The sequence below is a fragment of the Alexandromys fortis genome, unplaced genomic scaffold (genome assembly GCF_014885135.2).
Source record: "Alexandromys fortis isolate MF-2015 unplaced genomic scaffold, M_Fortis_MF-2015_v1.1 scaffold_139, whole genome shotgun sequence".
NCBI lineage: Eukaryota > Metazoa > Chordata > Mammalia > Rodentia > Cricetidae > Alexandromys > Alexandromys fortis.
This window is the reverse complement of record NW_026068020.1, coordinates 3,392,396-3,400,748: the sequence shown is the minus strand read 5'-3', so window position 1 is coordinate 3,400,748 and position 8,353 is coordinate 3,392,396. Positions and strand designations below refer to the sequence as shown.

The 8,353-nt window shown below is 40.8% G+C and overlaps 1 non-coding gene across 1 annotated transcript; it reads right to left on the bottom strand.

The window, feature by feature from the left end:
• Positions 1–7,152: 7,152 nt before the first annotated feature.
• On the bottom strand, positions 7,153–7,259 carry LOC126514309 (U6 spliceosomal RNA). Its single transcript, XR_007595550.1, has one exon. It is a non-coding gene; the product is annotated as a U6 spliceosomal RNA (small nuclear RNA).
• Positions 7,260–8,353: the final 1,094 nt, after the last annotated feature.

Sequence of the window (8,353 nt, the reverse complement as noted above, 5' to 3'; positions counted from 1 at the left end):
AATGTTTTCCTTTGTAAGAGTTGCTGTGGCCATGGTGTCTCTTCGCAGTAATAGAACCCTAACTAAGACAGCCATTCTGTCCAGCTTTCAACCAGTTTTGAAAGTAACTGGCTTTATTTTGGACCGCCTTCTCTCCATCAAGACTTGGTCCACCGGCAGGCACCACTTCACTAGAGCGTTGGAATTATGTTGACCTACAAACTCGGGCCCATTGCTCACCGCTCCTTTCTTCACCAGTAGGAGACTGAATTCATCCCTCCCGAGGCACCGTGGACTTCATCTGCAGGCCTACAGCTCAACATGCCATCTCACTCAGAATCTCCCACACTGACATCTCTGCCTTGCGGGACTAAAACCCGGGTGGCAGGTCTGTGCTTTTCCCTGAAGATTCTAGGAGAAACCCCTTGCAGATTCTGACTGTGGGCAGGACTCAGTCCCATGCTGTTTGATTTGGTTTGGTTTTCGAGACAGGGTTTCTCTGTGTAGCCCTGGCTGTCCTGGAACTCACTCTGTAGACCAGACTGGCCTCGAACTCACAGAGATCAGCCTGCTTCTGCCTCCCAAGTGCTAGGATTAAGACGTGTGCCACACCGCCTGGTCAGGTTCACGTTGTGTGAGACTAAACGACTTCAATTTTTTTCTCTTTTGCTGGCCATCCACGGAGGCTCATGTAAGGAACTAGACTCGTCTCCCTGTTCTGGCTCATAGCTTCAGCCCCGGAGTGTTGTAACGTGTTCATCATTCTGGCCTCATTTGCATCCTCTTCCACTTTTGAAGAGTCATCTGAGTGGTCTGGGCTCCCTGGATAATTCAAGATAATCCTTCCATTCCAAACCCTTGTTTAATCAAATCCGCAAAGTCCTCTTTGCTGTGTCGGTTCTTACAGCCACAAGTTCTGAAGGACGGGTGGGAATTGTTGAGCGGCATTGCTCTGTCTGTCACAGAACAAAGCTGAGCCCCTTTCTCTCTCTGGGAGGCTGCTGCGGTATGATGCTGAGCTTGAAAAGGAAGTCTCCTGGGCATCTCAGGCCTGTGTAAATGGATATGTTGGACTAATCGGTACCCTCCGCTCACCGTGGTTCTTCCTGGAGCAAACCGTAAGAAGATTGACATTCCACGAGAGAAGAGGATCATTAGAGGGCCCTGGTGGCCAACTGCAGTGTCATTCGGGGTGACATCTGAGCCTCCTTGATTGTCACCGCCACAGCTGAGAACATCCAGTTTCCACAGAGCCAGCTGCAACTGTTGAGAACACTAACATCACTTGACTTCAGGCGATGGCTTTGAGACCTTTGCTACTTGCTATCAATAACCAGCTGACTTCAAAAACATAGCAAGCCAAACACGGCGAGCCAGGCAGATGTGTGCACAACTGGCCTTTTATCCACTAGCTTGTCTTGTCGCCTAACAAACAAAGGATGCTGGTTACACCATCGCTTTTGGGTATTGGGAAGGACTTGTTGGTCGGGATGAATGACACCCCCATGATCTTGGTTGGACGAGGTGGTAATAAAGAAGACAGCTGATGGGGGCTGGCATACCCAGTGCCCCACTTTGGAATATTGATGCATGCAATTAATTTTATTCTTGCTGAGACCGGCAGCTTCCAACACACCCGACCTTTCCCATTTCCTTTTGAGATATCAGTGCTTTCCTTGCAGGTTTAGACCTCCATTCTTGCATGCTATCACCTGATCCTCAAGGGGCTTTTGGGGAAATGAGTCATAGCCATTTCTAATCTGTGAAGAGATTTGTGTCTCTAGATGATATGTCGTCAAACAAAACAGCCTGCACTTGGGTTTAAATGAATCAAAAGCTTCCACATGGGTGGTCATCAAAATCCAGATTCCCATGCCATTCCTTTCTCTTCTCTCTTGCTCCAGGAGCAGCTCTGCTTAACTTTTTGTGGCTTTCCACTAATGGTATTCCATCTCTATGCACAAAGACCTAGTTCTCATTTGTCAACCTGTTATTTGTTGGTGGCTTTATATTCTGGCGAATCTCATTACTGCACCACCCTCCTGGCCCATCCCCACCCCTCAACTCTCAATTTCACTCACTTCCACAAGCCTGGCCCTTATCCATCTTCCTCATCCCTAAATCTGTCTCTTCATATCTGCTTCCAAATGGCCCATTCAACGCAGTGGTCCAGGATGTCTGAGGCAGCAGGCAATAAGATAAGTTTGGGATAGGATGGTTCAATCCAAGTCAATTTGGTAAATTCGATAAATTCTATTAAATATAAACAGAGTAATGTTATGAAGCTAGAAAAGCTGACTGCAGGAGCTGGAGAGGTGGCTCAGTGATTAAGAGTGTTTTCTGTGCAGTCCTCAAGACTGGGGTTCAAAGGCACCTACACTGCAGCCAGGCATCTCAAACATCTGTAATTCCAGCTCCAAGGGGTCAAGTGTCTGCTTCCAGTCTCTAAACATGCACAGACATGCATGCCTGTCTACCAGAGTAACACACAAATAAAAGAAATCTTCATTAAGAAAAGAAAGTCTTATGCCGATGTTTGTATGGGAAATGAAAGGTACAAAACCAGCCATGGAAACACAGAGGGAAAGAGAAAGGCTGGAACAGCTTGCTACCAGGGGCTTGCTCCAGCCTCCCCCTCATCTGGGCGTTTGTGTTCTCCAGGCAATTCAGCCAAGGCATGCAGAGCACACTGTGGACAATGGGCAGAGTCAATTACAGACCAAGATGACATCCTGCAAAAGCAAGAGCCGGCAGTAGACAGAGACGCCATGTCTAGGTAAGCTTGCTACAGGGTTTTCAAGTTTGGGGACAGACTCCTGAGGACCATTTTTCCGGGCAGGTGATTGACAGTCCCATCTAGTTGAACTCCTTTTTTATATATACTTTATTGTTTTTAATTGAGCTATACATTTTCCCCTCCCCTTCCTCTCCCTTTCCACCCTCCACCCACTCCCATCCCCCATGCTCCCAATTTACTCAGGGGATCTTGTCTTTTTCTCCTTCCTAGGCAGATCCATGTATTTATCTCTTAAGGTCTTCTTTGCTGTCTAGGTTCTCTGGGGTTGTGGACTATAGGCTGGTTATTCTTTATGTCTAAAAGCCACTTATGAGTGAGCACATATTATATCTGCCTTTCTTGGTCTGAGTTATCTCACTCAGTATGGTTTTTTCTAGTTCCATTCATTTGCTTGTGATTTCAAGATGTCATTATTTTTTATCACTGAGTAGTACTCTACTGTGTAAATGTACCTACCACATTTTCCTTATCCATTCTTCAGCTGAGGGGCACCTAGGTTATTTCCAGGTTCTGACTATTATGAATAATGCTGCTATGAAAATGGCTGAGCAAATGGCCTTGTGGTATGATTGAGCATCCTTTGGGTATATGCCTAAGAGTGGTATTGCTTGGTCTTGAGGTATATTGAGTCCTAATTTTCTGAGAAATCACCATGCTGAGATCTTTCCATTTTCTGATGTCTTCCTTGATTTCTTTCTTTAAAGATTTAAAGTTCTTTTCATACAGGTCTTCCAATTGTTTAGTTAGAGTTATCCCAAAAATATTTTATGTTATCTGTGGCTATTTTAAAGGGTGATGCTTCTCTGATTGCTTTTTCGGGCCATTTATCATCTGTATGTGGGAAGGTTCCTGATTTTGTTAATTAATCTTGTATCCTGCTACATTACTAAAGGTGTTTATCAGTTGTAGGAGTTCCCTGGTGGTATTTTGGGGGTTATTTATGTATACCATCATATCATCAACAAATAGTGATAAAAGTCTGACTTCTTCTTTTCCAATTTGTAACCCCTTGATCTTGTTGGTTTTATTTTTGCCTTATTGCTCTAGTTAGAACTTCAAGTACTATATTGAATATATAGATATAGAGAGAGTGGCCAGCCTCGTCTTGTTCCTGATTACAATGTGATCATTTTGAATTTCTCTACATTTAGTTTAATGTTGGCTGTTGGTTTGTTGTAGATGGTCTTTATTATATTTAGGTATATTTATCCTAAATATAGGATGTAAATACAGGTTGTATCCCTGTTCTTTTCAAGGGGTATTGAATTTTGTTGAAGGTTTTTTCAGCATCTAATGATGTGATTATGTTTTATTTTTCTTTCAGTTTGTTTATATGGTATGATTTTTCTGATGTGTTCTTGGTTTGCTGGTATTTTATTGAGTATTTTTGCATCAATGTTCATGAGTGAGATTGATCTGTAATTCTCTTTCTTAGTTGTGTCTTTGAGCAATTTGGGTGTCAGGGAAACTGCAGCCTTGTAAAAAGAGTTTGGCTATGTTCCTTCTGTTTTTCTTATTTGGAACAGTTTGAGGAGTATTAGTATTAGTTCTTCGAAAATCTGGTAAAATTCTGTACTGAAACCATCTGGTCCTGGGCTTTTTTGGGGGGGGGAGATTTTTGATGACTGTCTCTACTTCCTTAGTGGTTATAGGTCTATAGGTCTATTTAATTTGCTTGTCTGGTCTTGATTTAATTTTGGTATGTGGTACTTATTCTGAAAATTGTCCATTTCTCTTAAGTTTTCCAATTTTGTAAGTTTCCTAGGTGTCCCCCTTTTCATTTCTGATTTTGTTAATTTGGATATTCTCTGTATCTTTTGGTTAGTTTGGAAAAAGGTTTGTCTATTTTGCTAATTTTCTGAAAGAACCAATGTTTTGTCTCATTGATACTTCGTAATTTTTGTTGTTGTTGTTTCTTTTTCATTGATTTCAGCTATGTTTAATTGTTTCCTGTTGTCTAGTCCTTCTGGTGAGTTTGCTTCTGTTTATTCTAGGGTTTTCAGGTGTTCTGTTAACTCACTAGTGTGGGATTTTCTAGCTTCTTTATTGTAGTGCTATGAACTTTCCTCTTAATACTGCTTTCATTGTGTCCCATTCATTGTGTCCCATAAGTTTTGGTATGTTGTGTGGTCATTTCCATTGAATTTTAGGAAGTCGTTAATTTCTTTATTTCTTCCTTGACCCAGTGGTGATTCGGTTGAGCACTGTTCAGTTTCTACAAGTTTCTGGGCTTTCTGCAGTTAGTGTTTTTGCTGAATTCTAACTTCAAACCATGATTATCTGATAAGACCTGGAGTTATTTCAATTTTTTTTTGTACCTGTTGAGATTTTCTTTGTTACTGAGTATGTGGTCAGTTTTGGAGAAGGATCTATGAGGGGATGAGAAGGTGTATTCTTTTGTGTTTGAGTAAAATGTCCTATAGATGTCTGTTAATCCCATTTGAGTCATAAGATCTTTTAGATCCTTTATTTCTCTATTAAGTTTCTGTCTGGCAGACTGTCCAGTGGTGAGAGTCGGGTACTGAAGTCTCCCACTATTAGTGTGGGGCACTTGATGTGTGATTTAAGCTTTAGTAATGTTTCTTTTACAAGTGAGGGTGCCCTTGTATTTGGGGCATAAGTGTTCAGAATTGAAACTTTATCTTGTTGGATTTTTCCTGTGGAAGATATAAAATGATCTTCTTTATCTCTTTTGACTAATTTTAATGTGAAGTCTTTTTGTTAGATATTAGGATAGCTACACCAGCTTGTTTCTTAGGTCCATTATATTGGAAAATCTTTTCCTAACCCTTTAAGCTGAGGTAATGTCTGTCTTTGTAGTTGAGGTGTGTTTCTTGTATGCAGCAGAAAAATGGATTCTGTTTTTGTATCCAATCTATTAGCCTTTGTCTTTTTATAGGCAAATTGAGTTCATTGATATTAAGAGATATTAATGACCAGTGATTGCTAGTTCCTATTATTTTTGGTTTTGGTGGTGGTGGTGGTGCTGTGTGTATGTTTCTCTTCTTTGGGATTTGTTGGTTTGGGATTATCTATTGCTTGTGTTTTTGTAGGTGTAGCTAACTTCCTTGGGTTGAAGTTTTCCTTCTAGTACTTTCTGTAGGGCTGGATTTGTGGCTAGGTATTGTTTAAATATGGATATGTTGTAGAATATCTTATTTTCTCTGTCACCTTTGATTGAAAGCTTTGCTGTATATAGTGGTCTGGGCTGGCATCTGTGGTCTCTTAAGTGCCTGAATAACACCTGACCACAACCTTCTGGCTTTCATTGTTTCTTTTGAGAAGTCAGGTGTATTTCTGACAAGTCTACCTTTATATATTAGTTGGACTTTTTTCTTTTCATTTCTTCATATTCTTTCTTTATTGTGTATGTTCAGTGTTTTGATTATTATGTGGCGAGGGGAGTTCATTTTTTTTAATCCAGTCTATTTGGTGTTCTGTAAGTTTCTTGTACCTTCATAGGCATATCCTTCTTTAGGTTAGAAAAATTTTCTTCTATGATTTTGTTGAATATATTTTCTGTGCCTTTGAGCTAGACTTTTTCTCCTTCTTCAATTCCAATTATTTGTAAATTTGGTCTTTTCATGGTGTCCCATATTACCTGGATATTTTGTGTTAAGAATTTGTTGGATTTAGCATTTCTTTGACCAATGAATCTATTTCCTCTATTGTATCTTCAAGACCTGAGATTCTCTCTTCCATCTCTTGTATTCTGTTGTTTATGCTTGCATCTGTAGTTCCTGACCATTTACCCTGATTTTCCATTTCCAGATTTCTCTTGGTTTGTGGTTTTTTATTGCCTCTATTTCAGTTTTCAAGTTTTGAAATGTTTCTTTCACCTGTTTGATTGCTTTTTCTTGGTTTTCTTTAAGGGATTTATTGATTTCTTCCATTTTTTGTCATCTTTTCCTTCATTTCTTTAGGAAATTTTTCATTTCATTCTTAAGAGCCTCAATCATCTCTCTTAAGTTATTTTTAAGGTTGTTTTCTTCTGCTTCATCTGCATTGGGATGTTCAGGTCTTGCTGTTATAGAACCACTAGTTTCTGGTGGTGCTGTCTAGCTCTTTATATTATTGAGTGTATTCTTACCCTGTTGTCTAACCATCTCTTCCTCCAATAGGAACAGGTGGAGCCTGTGTTTCAGGGGGTCACTTTTCCTCCAATTGGTGTAGTTGGGGGTTATGGCTCTGTTGATTACTCTTCAGGTGTAGGCAGAGGAGAGCCTTCTGTGTTTATTCCTCCAGGTGCCTACAGCCCAAGGCTCAGGTGGTCATTTTTCCTGATGTTGGTGTGGTTGAGGCTCCGGTGGTCAGATGATTTCTGGAGGTCACTGCAGTCTTCATGGCTTGCTGCATTGCTACTCACGTTTCTCCTCAAAAATATGGAATATTTCATGAGTTTGTGTGTTATACTTGCACACGGGCCTTGCTAATCTTCTCTGTACCATTCCAATTTTAGCATATGTGCTGCCGAAGCGAGCAGCCATCTAGATGAACTATGAAAAGAGGAGATGGAAGTGTGTCTGTTCTGTTCTTTACTGAACCCTGCTGCTATATAAGAAGATTTTCTTATAAGCTATACCTCAGTTAAGTTACTAGAGAAACCAAAAATTATTTCCCAAGTTTTTTTTTAAAAAAAATTCTTAGGAGAGAGAGAGAGAGAGAGAGAGAGAGAGAGAGAGAGAGAGAGAGAATATGATCAGATGTTGCATGCGCCACTCAGGAATACCCTTAACTGTTTCTATATTCAGCCATGAGATATCAAAACCTTAGAGATAGATTTTTGAGAAAACAAAAGAAGAGGCCATGCGTTTATGGGTTTGAAGGGTTTATATTACACACATGACCACAATCCCTCTGTTCATCTCTGGGAATCATGTAAATACCAGTGAATACAACAATTCAAGAAAAATTAGTAAGAAATGCACAGTTTGACACTGGGACCCAGGGGACGATTTTTCTGATAAATACAAGGCTGTTTCACTCTGTCTGTGCAGGTAGGAAAAAACAGAAGCCAGGTATTTGGAGGAAACGGTAACACTCACACAGTGAGGACGAAGATGAAGTTGGAAAGCTAGACCATTAAAAGAGGTGCCCTGTATGGGGCTGGAGAGATGGCTCAGAGGTTAAGAGCATTGCCTGCTCTTCCAAAGGACCCGAGTTCAATTCCCAGCAACCACATGGTGGCTCACAACCATCTGTAATGGGGTCTGGCACCCTCTGCTGGCCTGCAGACATACACACAGACAGAATATTGTATACATGATAGATAAATAAATAAATAAATAAATAAATAAATAAATAAATAAATAGGTGCCCTGTAATCCGAATGAGTAACTAGAGTCACACTGGGCGGGGGGCATCTACCAGCCTGTGAGAGTGCGGAATTGGATGAAGAGCTGTTAACTGCTCTCTGCAAACAGGTGGGGGAAAACCTTGAAGTGACAGGCATGAGAGAAGTGGGAATCCCAGGAGGCAATGGGAGGGAAAGGCATGCTCACTGCAGAGTTATGTAAAACATGAGCAAAACCTTCCTGCTTCAAATTGTTACTTTAAAAAGTGTGTGTGTGTGCACAC